Source organism: Crotalus tigris, unplaced genomic scaffold (genome assembly GCF_016545835.1).
Source record: "Crotalus tigris isolate CLP2741 ecotype Arizona unplaced genomic scaffold, ASM1654583v1 scf7180000017728.211934, whole genome shotgun sequence".
NCBI lineage: Eukaryota > Metazoa > Chordata > Lepidosauria > Squamata > Viperidae > Crotalus > Crotalus tigris.
This window is the reverse complement of record NW_024096595.1, coordinates 51,634-67,832: the sequence shown is the minus strand read 5'-3', so window position 1 is coordinate 67,832 and position 16,199 is coordinate 51,634. Positions and strand designations below refer to the sequence as shown.

Below are 16,199 nucleotides of genomic sequence, written 5' to 3'. Positions count from 1 at the left end.
TAAACAGATCTTTATTCTTCTTCCAACAACACCCGAACAAATGGCAAAAGGCACGCAGGCCTCTTTAAGTGGCCAGAGACCTGGACAAAGGCAAACAAAGTAACAGAGCGTTTTCGCGCCTTGCGCATGTGCACAAGGCTGGTCCCGCTCTGTCTGGTCCCGGGCAGCTTTTGGAATGCCCGGAACCAATGCAACATCCCGAGTCTGCTTTTGCAGGCTCAGGACACAACACCCTCCCCCCTAGATGGAACATAGCTTGCACACACACATGTGCGCCATGTAATGGAAAGAGAGTCATACAGTTTCAGTAATCAAAAGCAAAGAGTGTGGAATACTTGAGTCTGCCCTCAGGCAAACCCACTTCAATCTTAGTAATACAATGAATGTTTCCGAAATCAAAAATACTACAAATAATCTATCACGAGTACTCCCGTTATTCAGGGGCCTCATGAAAGGAACCCTTGTGACTTGACAGCAACTTCACAAATTCTCTAAGATGTTTGGTTGGGCACTTGGCCCGCTGCGACCTTCTAAGGCCAGGAGAGATTGTTTGGCCCACCTGCTCACCTACCAGGCTAGGCAGGCCAGGACTTTGCTGCCCCAAATACCTGGTTGACCCTCCCATCTGCTGGCTGGCTGGACCCTCTAAGTCCAAGCCAGCATACCTTGGAGGGGTGGAAGTCCCCGGTCCACAATGTACCCTTCTTGGGAACACTGTCCCTCGAACCCAAGGCCAGCAGATCGAGAGTGCTGGGTAGCAGAAGTGTCCCTGTACTCTGTGGCCCCCAAGCACGTGCCCAAGGTGCCAGAGTCAGGAGTCGCCTCTATGGCAACCCCCTTTGCTGGTGACCTCCTTTTGGGAGCAATTGTGGAATTTGGCAAGTGCCCCTGTGGAATTCTTTTTCTCTTGCTGCTTGTGATTTGTGTGGATACCCCCGGTCAGTCTCCCAGTCTGGAGCACTATCTGACATATATGAATATTGTGGATACCACTGGTGTGACTCCCTGTCTGGAGTAATTATGGATGTGTAGGATGACCCCCTATCCGGTGAATTCCTGTTAGGAGCACTTACGAAACTTTGGGATGAATCCCTAATAGCCTCAGTAGCAGCTAGTGATGGCCGGTTAGGCCTGGGAAACTGTGAGCCAGAATGCATATTATGGTCCTCCCCCCCCCCAGAGCAGAGCCAAAAGCAGAAGGGTGAGAGTCCAGTCTCCAACGCAGTTGGTCTATGTGTCTGCGAAGAACGCAGCCGTCACCCAAGGCAACTTCATACGATAATGGCTCAGAGAACTTGCAGACGACAGCTGTGACCCAGAGATGACCAGGCCCATAGTTTCTTGCCCAAACCGGATTGCCCACCTGGAATCTCCCAGGTGCCCATGGTGTGGTGCGGTGTGCAAGAAGGAAATCTGCTAACCTGTGATGCCAGTTACCGTAAGTCAGTTTCTTGAGAGCATCTTTGGTAGTTCACCCCATCCTCTCTGCCATTCCGTTGGAGGATGGATGGAAGAGAGCCGAAGTTGCATGGTGGATCAGGTTGGCCTGAAGAAAAGCCTGGAACTCAGAAGAGGTAAATTGAGGGCCATTATCCGAAACCAGAACATCTGAAATACCATGTGATGCAAAAATTCCTCTCAACACCTGGATGGTCCTGGCAGTAGTAGTGGAGGAAACAGAAACAACCTCTAGCCACTTGGAATGGCTATCAACAACAACCAGGAAGAATTGCCCCTGAAAGGGCCCAGTGTAATCTATATGCACCCTAGACCATGGGGTTTGAGTTTCCTCCCACCTATGTATTGGTGCCTGAGGCACTTCAGGCCGAGGCTGTTGGCACACTTGGCACCCATGCACCTGGGCCTCGATGGCTTTATCGAATCCAGGCCACCAATGATGGCTGCGTGCAAGCGCTTTCATCCTGACTATACCAGGATGTCCCTCATGCAGAGAGATCATGATTCTAGACCTCAATGAGTCTGGGATCACTACCCTGCTACCCCATAACAGGCAACCCTTGAAAGTGGAAAACTCATGCTTCTTGAACCAGAAGCTTTGGAACTCAGTATCTTGGCACTTGTCAGGCCAGACAGATAACACCCGTGTCAGCACGCATGTAAGCGTGTGATCAGTGGCAGTTTCTGCAGCCACGTCCCTAGCATTAGGGGAGACTCAGGCAACTCCTGAATGGACAGAATATTAATGGCTGGAGCAGGATCTGGCTCCAATTGATTCAGGGGTAATCTGCTCAGGCCATCGGCATGACCCATTTCTTTTTGGTTTGTGAACTAATGTATAGTCATATGCTGACAGGAAAATGGACCATCTCAGCATACAAGGAGAAATGATATGTGGGGTCTGTTTGTTAGTGGTAAACAAACCCAGAAGAGGCTTATGGTCAGTATAGATCATGAAATGGCTTCCATATAAGAAATCATGAAATTTCTTAATGCCAGCCACTATGGCCAAGGCTTCTCTGTCAATTTGAGCGTAATTTCGTTCTGCAGAAGATAGAGTCCTTGAATAATAGGCCACAGGGACCTATGTCCCATCAGCCTTCAGATGGCTGAGTACAGCTCCCACCCCATAAGGAGATGCATCACATGCGATGCAAATAGGCAGTTGCTCATTGAAATGCGCTAAAACAGCATTAGAAGTGAGCAAGGCCTTAACCTCATTGAAACTCTTGTCATGGACTTTAGTCCTCTGCCAAGGAGCCTGCTTGTCTAAGAGCCTGTGTAATGGCTCTGCCACTGCAGCTTTATGTGGGAGAAATGCATGGTAAAAATTTAATAACCCTAAGAAGGCTTGCAGCTCACTCTTAGACTTACGGCTTGGGCCTGCTGGATAGCTTGCAATTTAGTTTCAGCAGGGTGAATGCCTTGAGAATCTATCCTGAATCCTAAGAAGTCAGTAGAAGTGACTCCTATCTTACATTTATCCTTCTTTAGTTTAAGGCCTGCTTTTCGAAAACGAAGCAAGACAGCCCTTAATGTCTCTACTAAATTTTGAGATGACTCCCCAGCAATGAGGACATCATCAAAGTAGGGACAGACCCAGGAATACCTCGAAGTGTGCTCTCCATGACACTTTGGAATATGCCAGGGGCTACATTTACCCCAAATTGCAGTCTCTTGACCTTGAAGGCCCCCCAGTGAGTTACAATAGTCTGGGCCTCTGCAGCTGCCTCATCAACAGGTAGCTGTTGATAGGCCTTTGCCAGGTCAAGCTTCGCAAAAATGTGCCCCCCCCCCGAGGGAGGCCAGAATGTGACTTACCACAGGCACTGGATAAGCGTGCTGTTGCAGCGCCTTATTCAGTGTGCACTTGTAGTCTGCACATATACGTATGTCCCCATTAGCCTTTAGAGGCATTACTATGGGGGTTTCCCATGGACTTGAATCCACAGGTTCTAGGATGCCCTGCTGGAGCAATTTGTCCAGCTCAGCATCATTCTTGCCTTTGAGGGCAAAAGGTACCCTCCTAGGCTTAACCCTGATGGGCGTGATGGTTGGGTCTAACTGTAGTGAAATTGGAGGCCCCTTGTAGGATCCTAGCTCTGAACTAAACACATCTGAAAAATCCTTGCAGACTTCTGCAAGGCTCAACGTTTGCAAATGGTGCAGCCCAGTTACCTGGATTCCCAGAGCCTCGAACCAATCGAGTCCAATAAGACTCGTACGTTCACTCCCAACAACCACCACATCTAGGGGACCTTCAAAATCCTTATGCTGTACTCTAAGGGTGGCCTCCCCCTTAACACACACCATAAAATTCTGAAAATCTGTAAGTATTAGATTGGATGGCCTGAGTTTAACTCAAAGGCCACTGCAGCTGCATATCCTTTTGAATGTGTTAATAGAAATAATGGAGAGAGTGGACCCAGTGTCCAACTCCATTGATAAGTGAACCCCTTGCAGCCTTAAGTTAATGGAAAGCTTCTTCTTGAGGGGCTTATGTGTCCCTGTCCTTAAAATACTCCTGCGTGATGTGCAGAAACCCACCCTATGTTGGCTGGGGACCCTGGTCCCTTTCAGATGCAATTCTTTGTGAGGTTGGACCTTCTGGCGATCCAAACAGATGGATGTGATGTAGCCTTGCTTGCCACACGCTCTGCAAATGGCGGAGCGGAACCTGCAGTCAGGATATTTTTTTTCTCCTTTTTTTTCTTTTTCTTTTTCTTTTTTATTGTCAACTTTCTCATTAATAACCCTGTATTCTGCTCTGGGAAGTGAGGGGAGGGGGGTTGGGGGTGGGTGGGTGGAAGAGTGGGTGGGTAAGGATCAAATAGATATGGTAGTTTATAAGAAAGGTGCGGCCTGGGCATTTCCCCTATGCTGCATTCATGTGTTTGAGAGGGATGAGAGGAAGGTGTAGGGAGGAAGTAGGACGGTAAGAGGAGAGGGGGAGGGGAAGAGAGTAAGAGAGGAGGAGAGAAAGAGGAGGGAAGTAGGGAAGGTTTTAGAGAGGGTGGACGTGGCCTGGGGGGAATGGACAGGCAGAACCAATGGTTATGAATTTATTTTATTCCAAAATTGTATTTTGTATGATGTACAAATGGAAAAAAAATAAAATAAAAACTTTTAATAAAAAAAGCTTCCTGTCCACAGACACACAAAAGAGTTGCAGCCTTCAAGCCATCTTCTCTAATTTGATTTACTCTGAAGTAATTCTCCACCTTTGCAATGTAGAAATTCCATCTCTCTGGGTGTGAGACATCAAAATCAGACAAACGACCAATCTTCACCATCATACTATTACTACCTTCACCACTCGCTCCTCTACAAACTTCTGTTTGGAGAAAGGGTCCTTTAGCCGAGCTCACCCTCCAGCGATGCTATATTGGCAGGCTGGGACGCTGATTCAGACGCCATCTTCCCTCTTCAGGACTTCCTGGGTAAGTCCTTAAAACTTTCTCTTCAGTTTGCAAAGAATCCCACCTTCGTCGCCAGTGTTAAGTACTTCGTTCGCATGCAAATGATGAATACACATGGTGAAGTTAAACAGCTCTTTATTCTTCTTCCAACAACACCCAAACGGCAAAAGGCACGCAGGCCTCTTTAAGTGGCCAGAGACCTGGACAAAGGCAAATAAAATAACAGAGCATTTTCACGCCTTGTGCATGTGCACAAGGCTGGCGCCGCTCTGTCTGGTCCCGGGCAGCTTTTGGAATGCAACATCCCGAGTCTGCTTTTGCAGGCTCAGGACACAACACTGCCCCTCAGGTGATAAGGCCTCCTTGGATTCCCCCCCCCAGATGTAGATTGGAAGCAGCATTTTAAATAAAGTAGAAAAAATCATATAAAGCAATCTTTATTGGATTACAGCATTTTAAACTACAAGCAGCAGGTAGGCCCCAGGAATCAAATGTTCTCTTTATGTATACATTCAAAACAAGAAAGTAAGGTTCCTGATTAACTGGAAGGGAGAAAAAAATCTTGATTCCTATTCAGCGTATCCACTATGCATGTGAAAGGGAGTGTATACACTCAGGGATAAAATAATTATTCCCAACATGCTATCTCAGAATCATGGCAATTGAAATCCAACACATTCAGAAAGCAGCTAGATGAGAAAAGTTTCATTAAAACCACCATCAGTAAGTTCAGCTCTTGGGCACACAGTAAGACCACACCCTGTGTTATGCATGGATGTGATTCCTCTGTGGAGGCTCCACTGACTCAACTGAGGCAGAATAGCCAAAGCTTGCAAAAGAAAAGATGAGCAACATAACAGTAGCATAAATGCCCGTCACATCCTCTTGTTGAGGTGACTCTCTCCCTTTGAAGTACAAGAGTTTTCTGGTGCCTTTTCCTGGCTTGCTCTAAAGCCCTCCCCTTCTTAAGGTTTAAAGGCCCAATTAAACTGATCTACAGTATTGCTAAACAGCCCTTGCATAGGAGTCTCCTCAACTAGCAGTTAGCAGCTACTTGGAGTTAGATAAGCATCCACAGAATGCAAAGGGGATTGGACTTAGTCCTCTTGTGGCTATGTAAGGGATTCTAGGCTGATCTTTCTTTTCACTCCACCCCCAGGTTCTGCCACTCCATCTGTTAGAATTCTGTCACTTTGAAGAAGGAAGATATGGTTACAGAAAATCCTGGACTCCCCTGGGTTTGGGTATGACACAAAATTGTGGCCATATCCTCCTGCAAAACACAGCATTAACTACTTTGCATAATTGACCTCGACTATCCATAAAATGTTAAATATGGCTCCTGATAGGCCAAAAATTGCCCATGCTGGTAAAACGTCTTACCCATCTAGATACCTTTGATCAGGGGTGTCAAACTGGTGGCCTGTGGGCCGGATGCATCATGCGCAGGCCACGCCCACAAAGGCAAGCTCTGCAAAGGCAAAAACCATCGCGATATATCACAACACATCACGTGATATGATCGAGTTTAACACCCATGCCTTTGATGAAAAGGTCTGACAATAGTTAATCTGGAGAGCCAAGTCCATCAGATAGGTTGATAGTGGTGAGGGGTTATATTTATTATTATATCCCACTTCCTGGGACACCAGAGGTTATTTTCCAAATTCCAATCCATCTGGTGAGGATATGCCAAAATAAAATCCGGTCAACTATTACAATGATGTATTGATCTATCACAAAGGGTGAACAACCCTGGCTATACTAAACATTGAGCCAGTTATCTTCTATTGTATATCTAATTTTTGGAATAGTCTTATCTGTCTTATGATGCTCAACTGATTCATCTTGAAGGGAACTTGATTCTTGTAATAATAACCTATTAAATATATCCCCTTTTTCTTTAAGGAAAGGGCCAACAGAGCTGGTTTTTCCCATACAGAGGATCTTTTTAATTAATAACAAAGTCTTTCTTTAAATCAGTTTCGAAGCCTTAGCATTTAAAATCTTTAGAAACAACTTTAAAGTAACTCCTTTCCTGTATATTGCAAAACATTGCAAACACTAAAGATCTTACGAGACTGAAAAGATATGATTTACCCAGCAAATAATAAGCATGTGGTTCTGAAGGTTTTTCAATCTTAAAAAGACAATTAAAAAAATACATTCCAAAGTGATTAAAATGATGAAAGGTGAAACCTTAAATCCATGAAAGTTTGCATTTATGACTCAGAGCACAATGGAATCCGTGACTCTCAGTGACTGCAAAAACAATTTCTGCCATCTACTCCAAAAAAAATCAACTATTCAGAGTATATATGAGAAATTTCCAGATCTCTATTACTTCCAGAGAGAATTTCAACAGATTGGATCTCACATCAGTTGCCTTTCAGCTGTAATGACCATGAAATCTGCAGAGCAGGAAAATATGCAGATTGCCTTGCCTCACTGGAAGCTCACTTTTTTTTTAAATTACAATATGCTAAAAGGTTTTCAAATATTTCAAGTGCAAAACAAGACTTTGAAGAACCACATGCTTAACATAAAACACATGATGGATATGGTACTTGTTAAGAAACATTTGATCACTGGGCTTGTGATGCTCTCTTTTTACAGGAACCAAAAATTGCTAATTCCTTTGAAAATAATCAAAATGGACTTAAATGGGGACTGAAAAATTACAAATTACAAGAAAGACATGAAAATACTGGACTGATAAATGAATTGGATGATCATTCAAAAATTAAAAAGGACATACAAATAATGTAGCAAAACAGTGACATGGACTAACTTTTTAAACTGAAATATAAAATATTTATTGGAATTTAATAGAAATTACAAATAGACTTGGATAAAGATGATAAGAACTTTCAGAAAAGAGGCAAAGAGTAGAAGAAAACTGGAGTTAAAATTTATGGAACTTAAGGATAAATGGAAGGAAGAAGGGAAAAATACTAAATTATTTCACTGAATAAATAATGTGCTGCTATCTTTGGTGAGGTTTATCTAGATTGGATAGTTTCTCTTTTAAAATGTTTAATGGCATGATGGATTAGATTGCAGTATTTATGTCATTGCTTTTGATATCTATATAAGGGTGCATTATTTCTGGCTTTTAATATATTTTATTTTATTTGCAACATTTACTTGTTAAGAGAGAGATTAGGGGAATTTATACTAATTGGAAAGGGAAAATATATATTAGGTATTTTTCTTATTTTTTACTGGACCTTTGCTGATCTAATACAGAGAGGTGAAGATTTAGAGATAGGTTTATAGAAAATGGAGTGAGATATGGAATATATATCTGGGTGTATTTTAAGGGACAGTGATAAGTTGTTAATGTTGAATATGTTTTCTGGGGGCAAATGAACTGAACTTTACTTTTCCTGCTATTTTGGGGGGGAATTGGGTTTTTTTATTCCACACTTTTTAATATATATTTTTGAACTAGGCTTTTGTATTAGTTTTATCTGTTGAATATAATTCTTAATACAATTATTGGGAAAAAAGAAAATTAAAAGAGCCAAACAATCAAAAATTTAGCAGAATGATAGATAAGGGTAGAAAAGTAATAAATAGCAACGATTCTGACCATAAAAAGCAATTTGCTCCAAGCAGAGCAGCAGTATTAAGATCCTGGCATGTTGCAGACAATGATAGCTAGGCAAAGATATACTATATCTAAAAGTGTACTGCAAAGTATATTAAGTCTGCAAACCTAGTACAACTTGTCTCAATGAAGAGTGTTTCATTATACATGCTAGCTGAGAGAAACATTCACTTATTGACTTGCAAAAATTATCATCTGCCCAATGACCTTGTAATGAGAATGCCTTGTAATGAGTCTTTCCATTGGTTCCCCCAAGTCCAAGGCTCTTGATACTGTCTAGCAGCAGCAGCTCTGCAGAGTTTCAGGTAGGATCTTTTCCCCTTTGCCCAGCAGGCAAATGTGTGTTCTACCAATGAACACCTCCATATAAAGATGAGGTTTTTAGCCAGAGGACACTCACCAAGTCCCCTGCTTTTATCATCATCATTCAATGAATACCAATCAGTGAAAGTTGCTTTCTCCCTAAGAGCAGTGTTATGGCAAGATGAAATCTAATCTTTATGTTCTGCTAAGTGACAGTGAGGTTGAATTTACCCCTTCAAGTCTTTATTTCATAATTATGTTAATATGGCTTCTTATAATATTGACTGCAATGAGATTTATAAAAGCTTTACCTCGTGGGGTAATCCTTATTAGCGTGGATATGCTTAGGTGCTGATCCTTTGATCTAGACCTTGCTTTCTATCCTGGGTTAATCAATTCATCCTGACTCAAGGAATGTTTGTTGTCAATAAAATAGTCAGGGGCTCTTCTTAGTTTAATACCCAAATAAAGTATAGGGAAGGCTGGAAGCTGGAAGCTGGAAGCTGGAAGCTGGAATGAAGAAGAAGAAGAAGAAGAAGAAGAAGAAGAAGAAGAAGAAGAAGAAGAAGAAGAAGAAGAAGAAGAAGAAGAAGAAGAAGAAGAAGAAGAAGAAGAAGAAGAAGAAGATTGCACAGACTGAATACAAGCAGCGGCATGACAAAGTAGCAACAATGGTGCATTGGAAGATCTGCGAAAAATATCATTTGTCTGTAAGCAAAAACTGGTGGGATCATAAAATAGAGAAAGTCATAGAAAATGAAAAAATCAAACTGCTCTGGGACTTCAGAATTCAAACAGACAAGCACCTGCAACATAACACCCCAGACTTAACAATTAGATAAGAAAGACAAAAAAGTCTGGATAGTGGACGTGGCAGTGCCTGGAGACAGCAGAATAGACGAGAAAGAACTGGAGAAGATAACAAAATACAAAGACCTACAATTGCAAAAGGCGGCCTTACTAGGAACTGCTTCCATCCTGCGACGATATCTGTAATACCATCAAACATCCACATCTGCCTATCCCAGATCCTGGGTAAGGACTCGATAGGTAGACAAAATGCCAAATTCAGTCTGAACATCTGGCTGACTGTGCGATGATCGATAATAATAATAATAATAATAATAATAATAATAATAATAATAATAATAATAACCACCACCTGTTTACCAACAACTTTCAAATTACTAACTGGTGTGGTAGCTGATGCAGTACAATAGCATCTAGTTGAAAACAATCTCTTTCCACCTGAGCAGAAAGGAAACCGCCCCAATAGCAGAGGAACAAAAGATCAACTCCTAATAGACAAAATGATCTTGGAAAACTGCAAGAGAAGGAAGACCAACCTGAATGTGGCATGGATTGACTACAAAAAGGCATTTGACTCTCTGCCACATGATTGGATAATAAAGTGCCTAGAAATAACAGGAGTCAGTAGAAACATCAGAAAATTTGTGCAAAGATCGATGGCACAATGGAAGACACAGTTGCAAATCAGTGGTGAGAAGCTGGGAGAGGTTAATATCAAGAGAGGAATATTTCAAGGAGATTCATTATCACCATTACTATTTGTTATAGCACTGTTTCCTCTGTCAACAATACTGAATAACTCAGGACATGGCTATCAAACATCAAAAACATCTGCCAGACTATCCCACCTCCTTTACATGGATGATCTGAAGCTGTGGAAAAACATCATCTGAAATAGAATCGCTGTTCAACACTGTCTGTATATATAGCCAAGATATTGTAATGGAGTTTGGCTTGGACAAATGTGCCACACTTACTATCAAACAAGGAAAAATAGTGAAAACTGAAGGAATCAAGATGCCCCACGAAAATAACATTAAGAGTCTGGATGAGGAAGAGTACTAGAAATACTTGGGTATCCTTCAAGCTGAGAATATCAAGCACACTGAAGTCAAGAAAAAGATTAGAGGTGAATACATCAAGAGAGTGAAGAAGATCTTAAAGTCCAAACTCAATGGAGGAAATACCATAAAGGCAATCAACACCTGGGCAATCCCAGTCATTAGGTACACAGCTGGAATAGTGGACTGGACTCAAGCAGAACTAAAAGCAATGGATAGGCAGACCAGAAAAATAATGACAATGAATCATGCCCTTCATCCACGCAGTGACATTGATAGACTTTATCTACCAAGGCAAATAGGTGGGCGTGGAATGCTACAAGTACATCAGATGGTTGAAGAAGAAAAAATGGCTTTGGAAGAATATCTGAAGAACAATGATGAAGATGCACTGAAATTAGTATATCAGGAAGGCTTACTAACCACTGGAGAGACCAAACTGGCCTACAAGAAAGACCAAATGAAGAACAGAATAGAGGCATGGAAAGACAAAGCACTACATGGCCAATACATTAAAAAAATAGCTGGGAAAGCAGATAATAACAAGACCTGGCAATGGCTAAGAGCAGGAAAATTGAAGAAAGAGACCGAGGGACTAATTCTGGCTGCACAAGACCAAGCCTTAAGGACAAATGCATAAAGTCAAAATTGAGAAGACAGCAAAAAGACAGTAAGTGCCGCCTATGCAAAGAAGCTGAAGAAACAGTGGACCACTTGGTAAGCTGTTGCAAGAAGATTGCACGGACTGATTACAAGCAGCGGCATGACAAAGTAGCAACAATGGTGCATTGGAAGATCTGCAAAAAATATCATTTGCCTGTAAGCAAAAACTGGTGGGATCATAAAATAGAGAAAGTCATAGAAAATGATAAAATTAAACTGCTCTGGGACTTCAGAATTCAAACAGACAAGCACCTGCAACATAACACCCCAGACTTAACAATTGTCGATAAGAAAGACAAAAAAGTCTGGATAGTGGACGTGGCAGTGCCTGGAGATAGCAGAATAGAAGAGAAAGAACTGGAGAAGATAACAAAATACAAAGACCTACAAATAGAAATAGAAAGACTGTGGCAAAAGCAAGCAAGGGTAGTACCAATAGTCATAGGCTCCTTGGGTGCAATCCCAAAACAACTGGAGCACCACTTGAACACCATTGGCATTGACAAATTCGCTATTAGTCAATTGCAAAAGGCGGCCTTATTAGGAACTGCTTCCATCCTGCGACGATATCTGTAATACCATCAAACATCCACATCTGCCTATCCCAGGTCCTGGGTAAGGACTCGAAAGGTAGACAAAATGCCAAATCCAGTCTGAACATCTGGCTGACTGTGCGATGATCCATAATAATAATAATAATGAAGTTGGAATGGACCTTGGAGGTCATCTAGTCCAACCCCCTGCTCAAGCAGGAAATCCTCTACCATTTCAGACCAATGGCTGTCCAGTCTCTTCTTAAAATCTTCCAATGTTGGAGCATTCACAGCTTCTAGAGGCAGGTTGTTCCACTGATTAATTGTTCTAACTGTCAGGAAATTTCTCCTTAGTTCTAGGTTGCTTCTCTTTTTGGTTAGTATCCATCTGTTGCTTCTTGTTGCTTTGGAGAATAGCTTGACTTCCTCTTCTTTGTGGTAGCCCCTGAGATATTGGAACATTGCTATCATGTTACCCCTAGTCTTCTCTTCATTAAACTAGACATACCCAATTCCAGCAACCATTCCTTATATATCTTTTTCTGGATTTTAAACCTTGCTCCATTTTGGCCTCAGTGATAGTCAGGAGTTGTATCCAGACTATATTTACCATGGGCTTCAATTGGTGGGTTCTTCAGTTTCTTTATTTCTCCCAGCTTTTTTTTAATGGATGAGTCTTTAAGGGCAAATGGATTCCACTGATAGGAAATTCTTTGTGTACTTGACACCTTCCCATTTGTTGTGCTAACCAGTGGATTGATAAAAGAAAGGAAGGAAGAATACTGTTCGTTACTTTTTATTTGTGTTACTTGGGCTAGAAGAGAACATGGTGTCACAAGGTTAAAGAGAAAGAGACTGCTCCATCTTTCATGGTTCCATTGGTGAATTGGTAGAAGCAGAAGCAGCCACCTATGAAGGGCAGTGAATGGAGGGGACTTCCTTCCATAGTGCGTAGTTGGAATGGAGATATTGATCTAAAATAAATATAAATAAAGTGAAGTTCAGCCAGAGAATTTCACAACCCTGCTTGTCAGGAAAAAGATTACCTTCCTAGTGACTGAGGTTAAGTAAACATTATGTGTTCCTGTCTTGAAGAAATGGTCAATGGTGAAACATAGTTCTTCAAATCAACTCTAGGACAGTACTGCAGTGACAGCTACTTATAAAAACAAATCCCCTTTTCTGACCTTAAGAGTTGCAGGTATCAAGAGTTTTCAACTATCAACTGCGTGCATTTGTAGATGCATGTAGAAAGATTAGACTCTAGATATAACCATAGAGATTTTCCAGGAACAGGAGGCATCCATTGAATTGAGTCAGCTGTCATCAGATGCAGTTGGACTGAAGACAGCATGGTAGTGAAAAAAGAAGCAGATAAGTTTTTATCCAGTCCCACAAACTGGTTGAGCACTTCTCTTTAACAGACTGTAATTCAGAGTGAAATTAGCTATTGCCATGTTATGGATAACAAAATTATTTCTATGGAATAAAATACAATTGGCAAGTACTACTCAGTATTACCATCCATAGCCAAATTCCAAAATTGGACTTATTCTTTGATTGAAGGGTCCAGATTGGTGGATATTTCCCTTACTAGCTGGTGATAGGCTGAAAGGGGACAGAAACAAACCCAGAAGAGAAAAGCAACTACCTAGCCTGTAATAATTGGGTCATTTACAAAATAGGTTAATAGCATTTGGCTGTGTCACAAAAGAAATTTAACAGAGGCACAATAGGGATTGGCAGCACTGTAAGGACAGGAAATGTGATGCTGGCATTGTTTTATGGCTACTCAAGGATTAGAGTGTGGTACCACTTTTACTCACAGCAGTGAAAGGCCTTGACTGAACCTAGGTCCATCCCCATCTCCTGCCTCTTCAAACCTGCTCTTCCTTTGGCAGCAGCACGGCATCTAAAAGCCTCCTGACCAGAGAGACTCATTGAGTTGATTTCCCCAAATACTGGGACTTCCATGTTTTCTGAAGACTATTCAGACCGTTAGACAGAATCTCACTTTCCCTCCCTGGAAAATATATTTTCTTTTAAATCCTGCAGCAGGGACAATGTGTTCTCCACAAGATACATGTAAGGGCATCCCTGGGATTCCAGCTGCTGCAGGAAGGCACACTCAAGAACTGTGGCAGTGGCATCAAGCCATGGGGATATTCATTATGTGCTGGGTTGAAATGACTCCCTTTTTATAACTGTAGAATAAATTTACCTGTGATAAATCACGGTGTATTTTGGTAGCTTCTCCAAGTGGGAAATCACGTTGTTGCCATTAGCTCTGGAAGAAAAGGATTCAGATAAATAGAGCTACACAACCCAGTCTTATTATTTGAATTTCGACACCACACATAAAAGGGGAGTGGCAGCAGGTGACAATCTGAGTCACAACATAGCATTCACACAATGCTTGTATGACTTTTGAGTGCAATCTGATTAAAATGCGTAAAAGGTGAGGAAGCAAAACATACTTATAAATAGACTCCCAGTGCATTTGAGGTAGCCCACATGCCACCTTGGAAACTTGTTGCTTCTACTTTTGTAAAAGAAAAAAAAATCAGTACAGCACTAGGAAATTTTTCCCTTTTAGATTTCATTAAAACTCACTTCTAGTGATGGACAAATGCCCTTCAGTTCAATTTGAAATAAGATAAATAATTTTCCATTTTATTGGAAAAGGCACAAAAAATCATTATCCCCAGAAGACATTTGAATTGACTTGGAATATTAGATGTACCATATTGCACTGCATTACTTTTAGCTGCCTCTCAAAATTGCACATACTTAATGCTCATTGCAGCTCAGGCAAAGTAAAACAAAGAAAACAAAGTGTTTTAAAATTCTAGGGAGATGCAAGAAAATATAGAAAAACTGTTCAGCAGATCAATGATTATGTGATTTGCATTTCTGTTCCTTACTCCCACTTGTTTAATCTTAATATGTAAATACTTTTTTTTCTTTTTGCAAGACATTTAAATTTTGTATTGCAGTTATTGGTGAATCATCTTGAATTGCCATAGTATAATATTATTAAACTATCTAACAATACAATAGTAACTGAAGACAATGGGATGTGGACCAACGCATGTGGCAAATAATAAGGGATTACACTAAATATCATGTTACCAATGGAATGTTTGGCACACTGTGTATAGCATCCTTATAACAAAAGGGCATGTGGCCACCACAGATTAAGATACCAGCTTTTACATTGGATATTTACCATCTGGCAAGAATTTCTCCTGTAAGCCAATTTTACAGAGCTGGTTGCAATAGAAGCTTTGGCCACACATGATCGTAGTTCAGGGGAGAGTAACTTTAAAAAAAGGCCTTGGATGGAGCAGGAATCAGAATATAGACTGAAGTATTCCTAAAGTAGAACAGATCTAGGAGGCCATCTGACATAAACACAGATATTAGGACTTGGTATTACTGGAGGGATCATTTGACAGCTGAACATTGTGTGACCAGAAGCTTACCTCTTCATGAAGCTGATATCCATTGAGAATTTTCCTCATGTTTACTTCTGAAGTGAAGATAAGAGTAAACATTTCTCCCATTGTACCTGTATGAGGGCAGTCATCTATTTGCAGATGTCCTCTTTTATGAAGGGCCATCCACAGCGCTAGTCTACTATGGTAAAAGATAATTATCTCTCATGAATGATGGCAAATATATGTGTCCTAGGATAATGTTGCAAGATTGAATCTGGGTCAGTCACCAGGACCAAAGATTTACTCTTCCGAGCTTTTGGACTCATGATAATAACCCAAAGTATATATTCCAGTAGAGAAAAGTTCCCTGAATATGGGCTCCAGTATGAGTCCGAAAGCTTGGAAGAGTAAACCTTTGATCCTGCTGACCGGCCCAGATTTGGTCTTGCATAATTATCTCTATTTAAGATTCAATTAGTTCTAAACTGTCATACACATGTGCATGCACAAACACACACACACACGTGCATGCGCATGCACACACACACACAGCATTTTCTACACATTCTATGCAAATCTTTTTTCTCACTTTGGACAATATAGTGTTGGGAGGAACTCCCCCGTTCGGTTCTTCCAGCCGGGATTCTCCTTGACAGCGCAGCGCAGAAGAAATAGATCGTGAAGCCAGCTACCAGAAAGAGGTTTTATTTCGAGGATCAGCGTTGAGTGACAATTCAGCTCGAGTCCCCGGCTAGCTAGACAGAATGATCTTTAAACAGGGGTTTTTATACCCTTTTGTGGTTTCCAAACTTGTCATTTCTGATTGGTAACAAACTTACCATTTCTAATTGGTGAGTTAAAATTTGTCTTTCTTGATTTGCTGGTTTGTGACTATTGTT

At 41.3% G+C, this 16,199-nt stretch overlaps 1 pseudogene; it reads right to left on the bottom strand.

Moving 5' to 3' along the window:
- Window positions 1-1,450: 1,450 nt before the first annotated feature.
- LOC120306228 lies at window positions 1,451-15,426 on the bottom strand (annotated as a pseudogene).
- Between the last annotated feature and the right edge of the window lie 773 nt (window positions 15,427-16,199).